The sequence below is a fragment of the Malaclemys terrapin genome, chromosome 15, assembly GCF_027887155.1.
Source record: "Malaclemys terrapin pileata isolate rMalTer1 chromosome 15, rMalTer1.hap1, whole genome shotgun sequence".
Taxonomy (NCBI): Eukaryota; Metazoa; Chordata; order Testudines; family Emydidae; genus Malaclemys; species Malaclemys terrapin.
Window position 1 is genome coordinate 12,378,221 of NC_071519.1, and position 17,282 is coordinate 12,395,502.

General features: G+C 57.3%; 2 non-coding genes across 2 annotated transcripts; one reads left to right on the top strand and one right to left on the bottom strand.

Annotated features, from left to right (window-relative positions):
• The first annotated feature begins 2,774 nt into the window (after positions 1-2,774).
• On the top strand, positions 2,775-2,856 carry TRNAS-AGA (transfer RNA serine (anticodon AGA)). Its single transcript has one exon. It is a non-coding gene; the product is annotated as a tRNA-Ser (tRNA).
• A 12,178-nt stretch (positions 2,857-15,034) lies between these two features.
• Positions 15,035-15,116, bottom strand: TRNAS-UGA (transfer RNA serine (anticodon UGA)). The gene has a single exon. It is a non-coding gene; the product is annotated as a tRNA-Ser (tRNA).
• Between the last annotated feature and the right edge of the window lie 2,166 nt (positions 15,117-17,282).

Genomic DNA, 17,282 nt, shown 5'->3' on the forward strand with positions numbered 1-17,282 from the left:
CTTTTATAGTCTTTTCCAGGTGTAAGGACACCTCTTTGTTCTTACCGTGGAAAATTACAGCAAAATGGAGTCTGGAGTCACATGGGCCAGTCCCTGCATATTTTGCTGAATTGCAAGACGTATTTGCCTTCTCTCCATGGGTCAATTGTATAGCTGATGGTCTTTAATGGGCCATCAAGCAGGCTAGGCAGAGCTAATCTCAGCTTGTCTGGGATGTCACCCAGAAGCATAGCGTTTGCAATACAGACAGTATAGAGCCAATATTCATAACTTCAACTACAAAATGAATACACACATATAAACAGCATAACTATAACCAGCAAGCCATAACCTTGTCTTAGACACCTCATTTGACCTCCTTTATACAAGATTTGGTGCCACTACAGGACTTTGATTGAAACCATGTTCTATATGGTCCCAGATTATGTCAATAATGTCACAGGAGGGGCAAGAGGAGGGGAGGACCATGCTTATGTGTGGCCAGTAGACAGCCACAAAGACACCCGGCCAGCCTGCTCCCTGCTCCCTGGAATGCCAAATCCCCACTGAAGGCCATCCAGAGATCAGCATTCATTCTGCAGCCAGCATCACAAGGTGCTAGGAAAGCAGGGCAGCCCCCCGGTGGGGCTTCTTACCGTTCCCACTCACGGAGCTCCTTTTGGCGGTGGGGCACATTACACTGGGCAGTGGCCTTTTGCCTCAGGCTCTTAAATCCAGACACCAAAAGCTCGTTGGATGTGCCCCTCCCTTCACTGCACCTCACTCCCAGCTGCTGTCCTGGGTCAATGAAAACCCAGAGTTCCAGCTGCAGAGTTCACCTCTCACCTCCTGGGGGGAAAGCCCCTTTCTCCCTCCACTGTCCGGCCACATTGCTAGTCACTTGCCGTTCCACCCTGTCACTGCTTTGCTGGCCACCCTCTCTCCTCTGGGATGTCTTGCGGTCCCACCAGGAGCGGCACAGGCTCCTTAAGAGGAGGCATCCCTCTCCCTGTCAAAAAATGATCTTCCGCCTTCAGTTCAGTGACAGTCTGAATTGTTCCTTATCCCGGCAGAGCCGGAGGATTGAAAACAGCAAAATCAAACCCCTGTGTAGCTCGCAGGAATGAACACAAACACTCCCTGGTATCTGAGGAGATGTTTAGTTTTACCCTTGGTCACCTACAAGGCCAAAGGGAAAGGTGGTGGCGCCAGATATAGAGTGAAACATGATATATCATAGTTATGCCCATAGTGGCTGCAAAATCTTTGTATATACTTCTTATTATCAGCAGTGTATTGTTTTCTCTGGAGTCTAGACCTTGACTATACCTTGGCCAAGAAATTTGTACCTTGATAAAATAAATGAATGCCCCTGGTGAAGGCAATGGACTTGACACCCACTGGGGCACTAGCGTAGCTAGCGGGGTGCAGGGGAAGCAGCCACTTCCCCCGCCTTTCCAAAGGCGGTCGGAGGAGCGAGGGGGCGGCGCAGGCTGGCGGCCCGGCAGCCGCGGCCGGGCTGGAGGTCGGAGGAAGGGGGGACGCAGGCTGGTGGCCCGGCAGCCGTGGCCGGACCGGAGGAGCGAGGCGGGGCCCAATCTCGCGGCCCGGCAGCCACGGCCAGGCTGGAGGAGGGAGGGAGGGGGGATGCAAGCTGGCGGCCCAGCAGCCGCGGCCAGCCCGGAGAGGAGCGAGGGGGGGCCCAGGCTGGAGGCCCGCAGCGCGGCCCGGCAGCCATGGCTGGGCTGGAGGAGTGAGGGGAGACGCAGGCTGGTGGCCTGGCAGCCGCGGCTGGGCCAGAGAGGAGCGAGGGGGGTGCCCAGGCTGGCGGCCCGCAGCACGGCCGGCAGCCATGGGGGGGCGGCGGGCATGGCCGGAGGAGTGGGGGGGGGCAGAGCATGGCGGCCAGAGCAGCGAGTGGGGGGGCCACGGGGGTGGCACGGCAGGGCCGGAGGAGCCATGGACAGGGAGAGTTGGTGCAGCCGGAGGAGGAGCAAAGGGAGGTGCCTTTTTTATCTTTGCTCCCCCTCCTCTTAAAAGCTACGCCACTGCACTGGGGTGTCCCTACACAGGTACAAGTACTAACATCAATGGCTCCCTTTTAGCCATAGTTTTTAATCAGGCCAATAAATTGATACAATTCCCTGTTAAATCATTTCTCAGCCCGAGTCCTTCACCCACATTCCTTAGGGCATTGGGCCACCCTGTGGACGTTTCATTTCCCACCTCAATTTCACACAGAGACACAATTTCCTTTGCACAGATCCATGAACAGCGAAATCTTCCTGTGTCTGTGGTCTGAGCCAGGAGGTTCGATTCCAGTGAACCTTCTCTCCTGCAATTGCGATGGTCAGACAGAGGGGACATGGCACCTGCATCCCTGACAGGGAGATATTGGCTCGGCTCTTCATGCTGCTGTTGTTAGTCCATGAAACGTCAAGGGTGGAATGCAAGGCTGAGTTCACGCACCAACCCCCTGAAATATTTCAGTGCCCCAGAGAAATCCTGCCCCCTGCTATTGGGATGCTGGGCTGGAGATTTGAATGGAAAAGGGACTGTCTGAATTGTCAGAGTGGGGAATGAACAACAATCTATAGCAATGTCGTTAACACAAACACACTCTATCCTCCTCCAGCTGGAAGGGAAATGGGCAGGAATTCTCGCTGTTCAGCCAAGGAGTCACTTACACTGACGCGCAGCCATGAGTGTGCTGGGGAAGCTGGTCTGAGCAAACAATCTGAAGTGACAATTCAGTGAGAACAGAATCATCATGTAGTGAAACAGTCATATATCAAGTAGTTGTGGCCGAGTGGTTAAGGCAATGGACTAGAAATCCATTGGGGTTGCCCTGCGCAGGTTCAAATCCTGCCAACTACAGAAGGACAAAACTGTCATTATTGGTGTAGTTTTAGTGCCTGAGCATCCACACTGAGAACTGGAGCAAGGTCTAGTTTCACTCTGTCTATACTTAAACCGCTGCCATGACACTGCTATAGCATTTCGGAGTAGACAGTGACTGGAGGGGTTTTCCCATCCCTGACAGAACAATTCTCCCTTTTATTTAGCACTATCTAACCAGGTCTTAGGTCACCTTAACTCTACTGGTTTGGGGTGTGTGTGTGGATTTTTCACACCTGGAGAGACGTCGCTCTGCCAGTGAAGTGCCCAGCGTACCCCAGCCCTTAGATCCCCCTTGGTATTTCAATGCAGGTACTGACCTGTGCGGGAAAACATCAGCTCACAAACACAGAGACTGAATTCCCCACATTTAATCTCTCTGCACTTTCCAGAAAGTCACAAAATTCAATTCATTCTTGCTAGGACAGAGAAAAAATAAGAGACACTAATTTTTAGGCTTGAGTAAATAAAGTTATGGGTTTAATTAATATAGTAAAAATTAGGGCTGTCAATTAATCGCAGTTAATTCAAATCTACGATCATAAATTCAAATCTACGCTCATAAGCAAAACCCCCACCCCAGAGTACGCTGGGCAGTGTCCTTCACCTCAGTTTCTCACCTTGCCGTGTGACAGGCCAATCCAATGTTCCTTTAACAGACCCCTCCGCTCTCCTTCCCCCAACCCCCTCCCCTTGGGCAGCAAAGCCCCAGAGGTGGGGGAAGAAGAGGAAGGCATCGAGCGATACCTCAGCTTCTGCTGCCACCACTCCCTCAACGGGCTCTCGGTTTGCCCTGTTCACTCTGTGTCGCTGCCGCACCACTGCATTGTCCTTCACCCTGGTGCTGAGAGCTCCTGTGTCGCCCCTTCCCCTGCTGCCACCTGCCTGTCTCCTGCAGCCTCTGCGTGACCACTTAGTGGGGGAACCTCGCTGCCAGTGCAGACTGGGCAGCCTCTTTCATTGCAACACCATGGGTGGGGCGCGAACCGCCAGCTGAGGGAGACTAACCCCCTGCCCCGCCCCTTCTGCCCGAGGCCCCGCCCCTTCCACAAACCCCACTGGTGCCCAGAGCCCCCGCACTGCAGCACCCAACTCCCGCCCCAGGCCTCATCGTGCCCCCAACCTCCCTCCCAGCTCCAGAGAGGGCGGTGCGGCCCCAGCTTCCCCAGCCCCGGAGCCCCAGGAGGGCGGGTTACGCGGCCCCGACTCACCCTGCCATTGACTCCGTTAGCCGGGGCGGGCCAGGCTGGGGACGTGACTCAGGCTTGGGCAGCATGGCCGCGTTTCCCTGACGAGGCATGAGGCAGGCCAAGAGCTGTGTGCAGCCTACAGGGAAGTGGGAGGGAGGCGTCTTTGAGCCGGCGTGTCTTGTCCGTTTCTCCCTTGCCCCTTGGGCGGAGGCGGGAAGGGAGCGAAATGTTCCCGGCTGAAGGTTTTGCGCTCGGCCTTGAGGATTAAGACCGAGCCCCCGGCATGGCTGCTGGGAGATGGGTTTCTGAGTGGCATCCAGCTCACTTTTCGGGCCATCAGCTGAAACCACTGAGGACAAGGGAGACATTTTTGAGGTGGCAAAAGGGGGCCGTTGAGGCTCCCAGCAGGTCGTGAGGAGCAAAGAAGTAACACAGAGTTATCACCATCCCTGGGTGGGCTTGAACCACCAACCTTTTAGTTAACAGCTATATGCACTGACCCATTACACCACAGAGACACATAGACACAACTTTGCTGTTACCAAGATGGCTGCCTAGCAGCCTGTGCATCTGCAGCAGAGTGTTGAGGTGCAGGAGGGAGTGAGGGGTGCAGGCTCTGGGGGGGAATTTGGTGGAGGAGGGGGCATGGACTGGTGCAGAGGATTGGGGTGCAGGAGGGAATCAGGGGTGTAGGTTCTGGGGGGCATTTGGGTGCCAGAGGGGGCTATGGGCTGGGGCAGAGTGTTGGGGTACAGGAGGAGTGAAGGGTGCAGGCTCAGGGGGCATTTGGGTGCAAGAGGGGGCTCTGGGCTGGTGCAGAGGATAGGGGTGTGGGAGGGAGTGAGGGGTTCAGGCTCTGGGAGGGAGTTTGGTGCAGGGGGACTCCAGGCTGGAGCAGAGTGTTGGGATGCCAGAGGAGGTGAGGGGTGCAGGCTCTGGGGGGGAATTGGGGTGCAGGGGGGCTCCAGGCTGGGGCAGAGTGCTGGGGTGTCAGAGGAGGTGAGGGGTGCAGGCTCTGGGGGGAATTGGGGTGCAGGGGGGCTCCAGGCTGGAGCAGAGTGCTGGGGTGTCAGAGGAGGTGAGGGGTGCAGGCTCTGGGGGGGAATTGGGGTGCAGGGGGGCTCTGGGCTGGAGCAGAGTGTTGGGATGCCAGGGGAGGTGAGGGGTGCAGGCTCTGGGGGGGAATTTGGGTGCAGGGGGGCTCCAGGCTGGGGCAGAGTGCTGGGGTGCCAGAGGGGGTGTGGGGTCTGGGAGGGAGCTCTGTGCTGAGGGTTGAGGTGCAGGTCATGAGAAAGGAAAAGAAAAATATTTCGGAGGTCCAGGGGCCCGATCCTGTCGGCAGCGGGGAGCATCCCCTTGCTGCGGCCGAGGACGGGGAGCCCCAGGCAGCTTGCCTGATGGCCGGGTCCCTGTCTCAGCGGCCCCAATCCTTTCCCCCCACAACGGTTCCTGCGGCTGCCCCGCCTGGTCCGGACCCTGCCCGGCAGGCCGAGTCTGGTCTGCCCGGGGAAACGTTCCCAGTCCCCACTCGGCCCCCAGCTCAACCCCATTGAAGGGAACGGGTTGACCTGATGGCCGGTTGTCTCACGGATGTGCAGAAGGGGTCGCCCTGAGCCACTGCAGCCGACCGAGAGAACCAGGAAGTCGGACAGGATTCCAGGTTTGTCCCGCTGACAGGGCAGGTGGCTTTTTGACTCTGTTCTTTCGGAAATGTGCGTGGAGATTTGTGGGACAGGGTTTTCAGGACCTCTGAGAACCAGAGCTGAGCCTAGGGGACCGATCTGAGTATTGTACCGACCTCTTCGCAGGGGGCAAAGTGCACGTCTGACGTCCCACCCCCACTCCATAGAGCCCGACATTCACACAGCTTCTCTAGGGTGACCAGATGTCCTGATTGTATAGGGACAGTCCCGGTTTTTGGGTCTTTTTCTTATATAGGCTCCTATTACCCCCCACCCCCTGTCCTGATTTTTCACACTTGCTGTCTGGTCACCCTACAGCTTCTCCCATGTGATTCCCTCCGTCATCAGAGCCATGTGGAGAGAGGAGAAATTCTCCCAGACTCCCTTTAGCCATTGCCGGCCCCCAGGGTAGCAGAGGTTGGGGGGTTGGATGCTCTTGTTAAGAAATGCCGGCTCTCAGGGAAGTTGCGAATGAGCATTAGCAAAGTGGGGCGATGTGCCGTGGAAAACTGCCCTGCTCCAGATGTTCAGCCTTCAAGGTTTTGTTCTAATTTGTGTTCCTGCCCTTTCTCCCTCTGACAGACTCTAGAGGCGAACAGGAGCCGATTGAGGCCCCCACTCATCACATCTCTTGTGAGACGGCAAAGCAGCTGTTGCATGGGAAGGAGGAGACGGAAGGGGCAGCGCAGTATGTGCCGGGCTGTACCAGCCACGCATTGGATTGGGAGGAGTTAACCCCATAGCCTAGGCAGAGGAAGACAAGGCCCCCACCCGCAGCCCTGCTGGACATGCTACAACTGCAGCACCATGTGAAAGGGAGCAGCTCAGCTCAGTCTAGGCAGACGCCAAAAATGGAGGATGCACATTGCAGGCTCCAGCCCAGAAGCTGCTGAAGCCCCTGACCGCAGAGCCCCGAGGCGCTGAGACCCAGGCGCATCCCCAGGCACCTGCAGACGTGCAAGGGAGATCGGAGTCTCTGGGAGTTACCCAGGCCGGGAGCCCAGAGACCCCCAGTCCCACGGCCTCCAGACATCTCATAGGAAGTAGCCCGGGGGGACGCTGAATGTCCCTGTGGAGATGCTTGGCGGGCGCTGCCCAGTGGGGCAGGGATGGGGCAGGAGAAGAGCCCCCAAGCCCCCAGCGACGGGGCTGCCCAGGAGCCAAAGGGGGGAGTAGAGGACCCCCTGCTCCCAGATCATGGCCAGCGCCTGGGCTCTACAGGGCTGTGTCAAAGCGCATGGGCCTTCCCTGGCCTCAGGTCACACGGATCCTGCTGGGCTCTGCCTCGGTGCTTGGGGCTGGATGAGGGTGGGGGGGGGTTGCAGAAAGGGCCAGTCAGGTTCTGGCACCACAGCAGGAGGTTGCCGTAGCAATGGCCATTGGTGGCGCTGGTCTTGGGGAAATCAACATGTTCTCTCAGGAACCGCTCGTAGGCGTCACGTGGTCTGAAATGGGCCAGGCCGGCGGCCAGCAGGACAGGGGTCAGGAAGAGCCAGGGGCAGGGTCCCCTCGGGGCCAGGGCTGTCTCTCTCACTGGATCGACCTGTAGTGAGGAGATGGGGGAGATGGGTGGAGACAGCGCGGGGTGAGGAGTTGCCTCCTCCATGGATCCTCCTGAGCCCAAACGCCTCCCCCTGCCAGCCCATTCTGCCCCTAAAGCTTCATTACCCCGACAGAGATCAGGGCCCTATTGGGCCAGGCGCTGTCCTGACCCCAACCGAGATAAGGGCCCTGTTGTGCCAGGGAAACTGAGCAGAAAAAAGTTAAAGTTGGGGTTTCCATCTCCCTCGGGGGTGCCTGTTGGGTCTGTTCTCGGCTCACCCAACGCCTCGGGCTCCCCTCAGAGATGGATCCAGCTGCTGGCAGAGCTGAGAATCCCTGAGTCTCCTTCCCCTTCGGTGTCATTATGTGGAGCCCGGATAGGCAGTTTGGGTGCGGGGGGTGAAGGATTTGGGGTGGGGCAGCTCCTCCCACTGAGGGCCCCAGAGATGCTTTGGGGGTTGGGTGGGCACAGGGCAGGGTCCTGAGATACTGAGAACCCCACAGCCCCAGTGCCCGGTGCACCTGCCCCTGTGATTCTCAACCCGGTGTTTCCCCACGGATGGGAATGGAACCCAGGAGTCCTGACTCCCCACTCCCTCTAACCGCACAGCCCTGGTGCCCCAGTGAATCTGCCCCCTTACTGGTGCCCTGGATACCCCGTAACCACAACCCCCTGTCCCAGTCAGTCCCTGCTCAGGTTCTCTGCCCTGGTCCCTGGGCATCGCAAGGGGCAGCGACCCAGCCAGGGAAGGGACAGGCCTGGCTGCTGGAGACGCCCAGGCCCAGCAGAGCCAGAGGGAGCCGGGGCCTGCCCCCCACCCTGCCCAGCACCACCTGAGCCCCAGGGCCTGGGGGAAGGGCGAGGGCTCGAGGGGAGATTGGGAGCAGTGTGTATCTGGGCAGTGTCTGACCAATGTGTATAAGTGTGTGTGCAGTTGTGTATTTGTATGAGCAGTGTGTATGGGTGTGCAAGAATGTGTCTGTAGTGTGTGTGTGCAGTGTGTATGTGACAGCAGCATGCATCAATGTGTGTGAGCAATGTGTCGAAGTGTATCTGAGCAGTGCATGTGTGCATGTATGTTTGAGCAGTGTGTAGGAGTGCCTTTGTCTGACAAATGCGTGTGTTGGGTGCGTATCTGTGTTTGTGTGTCTGTGACGTGTGTGTCTGTGATGGGTGCATATGTATGTGTGCGTGTATGTTTGCAAAGTGCATGCGTATGTGTGTGTGAATGCACCTGTGTGTGGAGTTTGTTCATGTGCGTTGTGCTCTGTCAGCGTGTTTGTGTCACTCTGGGCCCGGGGTGCATTTGTCCCTGTGTCTGGCTGATCTGGGGCTTTCTCACCAGCTGAGCTTGTTGCCATCTGATCTCCTGATCTGGCCTGTGGGAGTAGGGCAGCCGGGCTGGCTGGGCTTAGGGGGATCTGGGGCAGGCCGGGCTGGCTGGGCTTAGGGGGATCTGGGGCAGCCGGGCTGGCTGGGCTTAGGGGGATCTGGGGCAGGCCGGGCTGGCTGGGCTTAGGGGGATCTGGGGCAGGCCGGGCTGGCTGGGCTTAGGGGGATCTGGGGCAGCGCGGGCTGGCTGGGCTTAGGGGGATCTGGGGCAGGCCGGGCTGGCTGGGCTTAGGGGGATCTGGGGCAGGCCGGGCTGGCTGGGCTTAGGGGGATCTGGGGCAGGCCGGGCTGGCTGGGCTTAGGGGGATCTGGGGCAGGCCGGACTGGCTGGGCTTAGGGGGGATCTGGGGCAGGCCGGGCTGGCTGGGCTTAGGGGTATCTGGGGCAGGCCGGGCTGGCTGGGCGCAGGGGGGATCTAGGGTTGCAGGTGTCGGGTTTTTGACCAGAAAGAGACCCTGGCGACTCCGATCAGCACTGCTGCCCGGGGCGTTAAAAGTCCGGTTAGCGGCGCAGCAGGACTAAGGCAGGTTCCCTCCTCCTCTCCTCCAACTGCCCCCACCTGCACCAGGTCAAACCCCTCCCGGAGCCAGCGCCCCACAACCCCTCATCCCTGCCCCCTCCCGGAACCTGCCCCCCCAGCCAGAGCCCCCCTCGCACCCCAACCCCCTCCCGGAGCCAGCGACCCACAACCCCTCCTGCACCCAACCCCCCTGCCGGAGCCAGTGACCCACAACCCCTCATCCCTGCACCCCCAGCTGGAGCGCCCCTCCCCAACGCAGAGGGGGGTTGCAGGTCCAGGGCGGGGATTTGGGGAAGGGGTTGGAATGGGGGCGGGGCAGGGGAAAGGGTGGAGTTGGAGTTGGGGCGGGGCCGGGGGGGGACGCGAAGGACCCACCGGCACCAGGGAAAGTTTCAACCCCCCGCCCCAGCCCGGAGCCCCCTCCTGTGCCCCGCCCCAGTGCCAGCGAGGAGAACCGGGGGAGGGGGGGTGGCGTGAGCGGGGTTCGGGGAAGGGGCGGGGCCTCGGAGAGCCCCCCCCCCCACTGCGGGGTCAGACACCAGCTGCGGCCGGCGGGGGGAGGGGAACAGGAGCCGCGGTGGCTGCTGGGAGATGTGTGTGCCCGGCCCGCAGCTCCCATCAGCCACCGCAGCACCAGCAGCACCGCGCGCCGGGCTGCTCCCGAGACCGCTTCTCCCAGCGGCCAGTGCGGGCCGGGCACTGTCTGTTCGGGCGGGGGGAGGCTCCGGTATCCGGTGCGCAGCGCCTGGCCGGAAGCGGAAGTTGGGGACAGGAAGTGAGTGCAGCGCTGAGGACGCCATGAGGAGAAGGTCGGGGCCCGGAAATGGGGCTGACAGGGGGAGGAGCGTGTTCCTCTCCCGTCCTCAGGCACGTGTTGCCCTCGCGCCGCTAGGACCCCAGTGTGTGAGGTTCCTCATCTCCACTCTCTGCTACCCCCAACCTGCCGAGTTCCCCTTTTCAGCCACCGTGGGGCCTCCAACCTGCCCCCGCCCATCCCCTCTGGGGTCTCTAAATCCCCCATCCCCACAGTGCACCCTGGTAACCCCATCCTCCTCTCCCCCTAGTCCCTTCCCTTGGGTCCTGCTGGACACCCCAACCCCACAGTCCAGCCCCCCCCACATATATCCCAGTCACTCATTCACATGCTGAGCTAGTCCTTCAAGGGTCCCCACTGCCACCAAACTTCTCCATCCATGAGCCCCGTGGACCTGTGGTCAGGAAGTGGGGGCAAGCGCCCAATGTGGCTGGGCTGGGTGTGAATCTTTTCCTGGCTTTTGTGTGTGCTGGGCTCACGAGGGCTTTTTGCTCCCTCAGGATGCGGTGTGGCTTTTGGACGAAGGTGACATGGTTTGGTAGCCCGATGGATGCTATGTGGTGTCTGGAATGGGGCGTGTGTGTTCCCATGATGCCCCTTCCCCTCTGCATGCAGAACTGAGGAAAGGCAGGTCTGAGGAGCAGAGCAGGAGCTCTGGGAAGGAGAAGAGCAGAATGAAGATGGAGTCTAAGATGAGGCCAGGTGACTACTGTGGAGGGAGACATGCTGGACAACGCCAAGGATTGGGGAGACAACCAGGAGTGAGCCCAGGGTGCAGATTTCTAATTGTAGCTGTGATGGCAGAACGGAAGGAGGGTTGAAGCCAGGGCCCTCGGGTGCAGGAGTAGCGAGAAGAGGAGCCTCGCCACCATTGCTTTTTTTTTTCCTCTTGTCTTGTGTTTCATACCAAGGGGAAAGAAGTGGCGGGGACGGAGTCCAGCCCCGAGGTCAGATGGAAAGTGAGTGAGAGCAGTGACAGCGTGAATCCTGTTGATGCCAGGCAAGACCTGCCCAGCTGGGACAAGAGTAGCTGTCTCTGTCGGTGAGATCAGTGTCTGGTTTGGGGAGGGCTCTGGTCACAGCCCCCCTAGCTCCAGGCAGGGACGTCCCGTTACCTGGGTGTGGGTTTCCTGACTAGCTGTGGCTTCAAGGGAGATGTTGCCTTTTGTGGGGGCTAATCATCTCTCTGGCCAGGAGTGGTGTGTGCTCCCTTGCAGAAGGTTGGATCCATGAGGGTAACTCCCTGTTCCGAGTTTCTTTCCTTCCTCCTAGGTTTCTCTCTCTCTCTGTTCTTCTCTACTGCGTTGGCCAACTCACACTCAAACTTTGTCTCTCGTTCCATGAACATCTGTCATGTTCAGTTGCCTGCATCCTCTTCCTCTGCTCCACTCCCCCAGTCTCCTATGGGCTAGGCTGGGTCTATCTGCCTATGGGCATGGTCTCTGCCCTACTGGGAAGGATGCTTACTGCCTACCAGGCCAAAGGGGTTGCTCCTCCCACCCCTATCTTCCTAGAGAGTTTGGGGAGACTTTATTGCTGTAACATGCTCCAAAGCGGTCCCAGCCCAACCCCCTCCACTTGCGATGCGCCCCGAGGCCCCCCTGCCTGCTGGTTCCTCTCCCTTCTACCCCCTCTCTCTCGCCCACTGCTCGCCACCAGGCACGGGGCTCCTCTCCGGCCCCTGGTCCCTCCCACTGCCACTGCTGGCTGCTCTCCGCGGCGAAGGCTCTTTATCAGGCACTAGCTCTCTTAGCTCAGGACATGGGGCTCCCACTGGTCTCTCTAGACTTCTTCCTCTGCTCCGTCGCTCCGAACTCCCCATGTCTTGTGGAAACAGCCTGCTCCTGTCACAGGGTGGCTGGCAAAGGAGGCTCCCGCCTGGTGAGGCTCTGGAGTTCTGCCGAGCAGGGTGCAGCAGGGAGTTAACACTAGGGCCTTAGTTCTTCCTTCCCAGAAACAGGAAGTACCTGCTTGCAAAATGGGACAGCCCCCCCAGTCCAGCACAAAGTCAGTGTTTGTCAATAGGGAGCAGCAGGAACTCCTCACCCGACATGGGCTGGAATCAGTACTGGGCTGGCCTGGGCCCCTAGAGGTGTGAGAGCAAAGTGAAGATTTGTTTGTGGATTTTCCCCTTCAGGGTGCGTAGGGAGCTCTTTCACCTAGAGCTGCATGGGGGGAAGTGAAGGATCAGCCCTGAGCTGGAGGCTGGCAGTGATATTCTGTTCAGGGCTGGTGGGGGGAAGCTCCCTGCAGTGAACAGAATAGTGCACAGAATTGTTAATTTTTTGGTGCAGACTGTGATTTTGATTCTTGTTTTGTACCTCTATAACTAGCTAAGTGATAAGAATACACCTAAGTTCTTAAAGTCTAGGCCTTTGCAGACAGGTCCGAATATCCTAACAACCAGATCTGCCGTATGAGACACAATAGAGAACCACAAATGCTCAAACTATAAAAACGTGGCCTCTGCATTATAGGCCACACTCACTGCTGGGGAGCTACACAGGGACAGGGCTGACGCTCAGAGGAGCTCTACGTCGAAATGGAATTATTTGGGCATTAATTCTATGGGGATGAAGGGGTTCTAGTTACCGGTGCCCTGTCCCTTTCAGGGATTGGAGCAATGCTGGAGAAGCTGACGGGCAGGGAGCTGGGGAGCTGTGTGTGCTCCAAGGAGAGTTGTTGTGCTCTGGTGACACAGAGCGGGAGTGGGGATTTTGTAAGCTGTGGTGTTTGTATAGAGATAAAGTTTACTAACCCCCAGGTTCAAAGCTGTTCCTGCTCTGGGCTGTACAGGGCCTTCTTTGCTGAGAGTACAGCTGCCTGGTTGAATATTTGCCTGCAGGGTGATGGGTTCCTACTTCAAATCCAAGTGATTCCCTTTAAAACCTTTTTCAAATGAAAATCGATTTCCAGACCCATCTCCAGTGTGTTCAGAAATTCCCTGAATGGGGGGAGGGGGGCTTGAAATGAATTTAAACACTCAGCATTTTCCTGTGCAAATGTGTAAAAACTGAGCAGAGCTGTCCAGCAGCTGAAATCAGTTCCAGGCCTTGGCAGAGGGACACTCTGTATCTGAGGCGTCTGGGACACCTGTGTGGTGATGCTAGGTGAAAAAATGCTGGATTCAATGAAAGATGAGACCATAGGAGGGGAAGTTGAACGGCAGCACCACACAGGGTCATAACACTCAGACACGTGGCTTCACTGTCACTACCCCTGTGTTTTCCATCATTTCTATCCTAAGACACACCCCCACCCCCTATCACACAGAGCCTTTTCCCCTTGAGCCCAATCCAACCCTACCCCTCTCGCACAGACACTCCATGGGCTACAGCCTCTCGGTGACTCACCCAGATGGGGGCTTGTCTCTGCATCTCCCCAGCAGGGGAGCAGAGAGCCGAAAGGGCCATAGGAGACCAATGGAGCTCGGCAGGAATAGAAAAGACTTCTCTTCTCTTTTCTCTTCTCAAGAGTCTCGTTAATCTCACCCATGAGACGTTCCAGCACGGGGTGGGCTCAAAGCACCAATCTTCCCCTCAGCAGCGGAAGGGGGGACCCAGCTCTATCACATGGAAGAAGGCTCCCCACCTCTGTTGTTGCCATCCTGCAGCCTTTAATATGGATTTGTTTTAGTTAATGCACCCCCCGACACGCCCCCTAATCCAGCCATGAAACAAGGAGAGAAGCCCCTAAATGTAGGCTCCAGTAGCCCAATGGGTTAGCGCACAGTACTTATAGAGCAGGGGAGTGATGCTGAGGTTGTAAGTTCGAACCTCATGTAGAGCACTAGTTTTCTTTAAGCAAATGGTTTCTGCCAATCATTTTGCCCTGTGGAAAATACAATTCCAGCACAGAAGACACTGAGGTCGTTTGCTTTACGGAGAGTAGGGCAGATTCCACAGATCTACCAGACTCTGCTCTCCACCAGCCGAGCCCAGAGCACGGCCCATATTGTCATTCTTCGCCCCCTGACTCCCCCTCAGTCTTTGCTCCCCAAACCACCTTTGTGTTTCTTGGATCATCTACTGAGGGGGGCCGAGACTCTATGGGCACAAGAAGTGGAGTTCCCAGCGAGATGTGAGACTTAATTCTCTGGAGCCAGGTGCAGGACTTTGGCAGGGAGGCTCAGGCATGGGGGATTAGGGTGCAGCGGGGGGGGGGGAGCGGCTGTCTAGATGTGGAGATTTAGTGACCCTGAGGTGCAGGAGGGAGGAAGAGGAGGAGGAATTGGCAGTGGCCGTGGAGAAAAAGAAGGGGGGTGGAGGCTCTTAGCAAGACGGGCTAGCTCAGTCCGTAGAGCATCAGGCTCTTTATGGAAGGGGCCAGGGTTTGAACTGCTGTCCAGGGACTCCGTTTTTAAGTTGCCTTGTGTGCCAGGAGCCAAACGATTCCTGGTGGTGCCCAGAGCCATGTGTGGGACAGGGAGGCTGAGACTTTTGCCACCTGCTCTGTGGCTGGGATCCTGGTAGCTCAGACTCAGGGAAGGCGTCTGTACTCAGAGGTGCTGACTTTGAGAGTTCCCGGGGGTTGCTTGACCCCCTGCTCCACCTCAAGCCCTCACCCTGCCCCATTTCTTCCTCTCCCCACTCCTCCAGCATACTGGATTACTGACACGCAGGAGGCACTGAAGGAGAAGAGGAGGACTTGTCAGCCAGGCCTGCTAGCAGGTGGGAGGTGCAGGGGCAGAGCTGGCTGCCAGTGGGTGCTGAGCACCTATTTTTTTTTCTGTTGGTTCTGCAGCCCCGTAGCACCCATGGAGTCGCTGACTCGCCTCCTTTCACACTCTAGAGAGAGGAGCAGCAGCCAGGATTATGGCTGATCTATGGGGCGCTAGGTGAGTGGCAGAGGCTTCAGGTGCTGAGAGTTTGCCTGACACCTCAGGGACACAGTGTGAGGTGGTGTCTCTATGAAAGGAGCAGAACAGGATTTACTTGGGCTGGGGAGAGAATTGAGTGTCTTAGGGGTTTGTAGAGAGGTATTGCCTGGGTTAGAGACTGGCTAAACCACAGGCCTCGCTGTGAGCAAGATTCAAACCTGCGCAGGGGAACCCTATTGGATTTCAACTCCAACGCCTTAACCACTTGGCCATCACAGCTGGGAGCACAACAGTGGCCCAATGCCAGAGAAACTAGTAAATAATCACAATGCCCAGGCTTGAAGTCATCTGAAATCCAGAATTCACACAGCAAACCTGGCTCCCAAAGCACAGGGGGGATCTGGGGTTTGTTCTCTTTGCAGTCGCACAGAGAGCACTTTGAAAAGTCTCCCCTCCCACAGAGCAGGAATGGGAAATGATTCTGAACTGGAAGCTTGATGTGAATGAGGATGTCTGGACCACACGGCCAGGGACTGACCTTTGCTAGACAAACCAGTGACACACGGAACCAGGCTAAGGAAAATGTTTCCTGGAGTCAATAGCTGGAATAGCAGCAGTATTGTGCAGAAAAATGTCTCCCAAGAGGAGTTAGCGCATTGGTGGTTTGGTAGCAGAAGTCACAGATAGAGCGTGGAAGGTCTGCGGGTTGGGAGTGAGGGGCACCGGCAGAGCGGTGACTGGGGAGCTCAGGGCTGGGAGCTACCCGTCCCTCTGGCTCGTGTGTTTGCCCCCGGGCCCAGCAACGGTTCTGGAGGGCGACTCGCGTCACCTGGGGGGAGGTGACCCAGGCAGCGGGCGTCCAGGGGGGTCTGACTTACTGATAAAATTGGTCTCTTCGCTCCATGGTGCTCGGCGGCCTGGGTCATTACCGGCACCTCCCAGGAACAGGTCGGGGTTGCGGGGGAGTGGGGGGTAGAATTTCCCTCCAAAGCTATTTTAGAGTCTGATCCTGGAAGCCCCCCATGTACCCAGTGCAGGATGGCTCCAGGCTGGTGTGTACAACAGAGAATTGGAAGCAGCAAATCGGGGGGTCAGAGAAAGAGACTAGAAATACAACCATTTACTTCTGAAAGGAGAAAAGAAAAAGCCGACATTCCCGAGCTGTGTAATCGGGCGAACTGCCCCTTGGCGACTGGGAGGGTAAATCTCAGGGGCTGTGCTCACCTGTTCCCAGGATCGTGTCTTCAAGACAGATTTGTGGGAGAAAGGAAATCACCAGAGAGAGGAGTTGGGCCCAGTGTGGATTGTTGTGCTTTGGGAGGGAATTCAGGGCCTGGGACTGGAGTGTTAAGGAGGGAGCAGGTGACAGCTCCCCTCTGCTTTCAGGCTGAAGGAATCCTGGGTTTGGTGAGTCCATCGGGGGTGGGGGGGTCACATCGCTCACAGGCAGAGAGGAGGAGAACTCCCCCCACAATGACACATCCAGATCCTGGAGAAGAAGGAAGAGAAAAGAGCCCAGCAGCAGCGGAAGGTGGCTGAGGAGGGGGTTCCCTTGTGTATGTTACGGAGCACTTGGGCAGCTGTGGCCATTCAAACACACTGAGCTTTACTAAAGAGCAAGGCCAGACTTCTGTGACTCGGAGAAGGATTTAGGTGTGATAACAGGCAAACAACTCAGCATGAAATCCCCGTGCAATGCTGTGGCCATCCTTGGCTGTATAGACAGGAGAACAGTGACTAGAAATAGGGCACTAGTGTTATCTCTGTGTACAACATGGGTCAGATCAGCACTGGACGCTTGCACACAGTCGTGTTGGCCACATTTTAAGACGAAGAATGAAAAATTGGACGGGGGCAGAGAAGAGCTACAAAAAAAAAAAAAAAAAAAAGCGCTGAAAAGTTGCCTTCCAGTGCGAGACAAGAGCTCAGTCTGTTCTGTTTATCACAGAGAAGACCCAGAGGTCACTTGATGACAGGGCGTAAATCCCCTCCCAAAGAGAAACTCCTGGGTACTGAAGGGCTCTTTAACCTAGCAGCGAAAGGCAGAACAAGAACCAACAGCTGGAAGTTAATGGCAGAGAAACTAAAATGAGAAATAAGGGACACATTTGAAATCAGGTGATTAAACATTGGAACAAAGTACGCAGGGCAATGATGGATTCTCCACCCCACATGGAGGTGGCAGGAGGGGGCAGGAGGTGCTGAAGCAAGTGCTCTGAGGTGAGATAGAAAACATGCTGGGCTTTCTCTCTGGTGCTTGGCTGGTGCCTTGCTCACATGCTCAGGGTCTCACTGATCTCCATTTCTGGGGTCAGGAAGGAATTTCCCCCAGGTCAGACTGGCAGGGTTGGAGTTTCTGCCATCCTCTGCGGCATGGGGCACAAGACACTTGCCTGGATCAGCTGGGTACATCTCACCAAACTAATTCCCTGCCAGTGCAGGGGC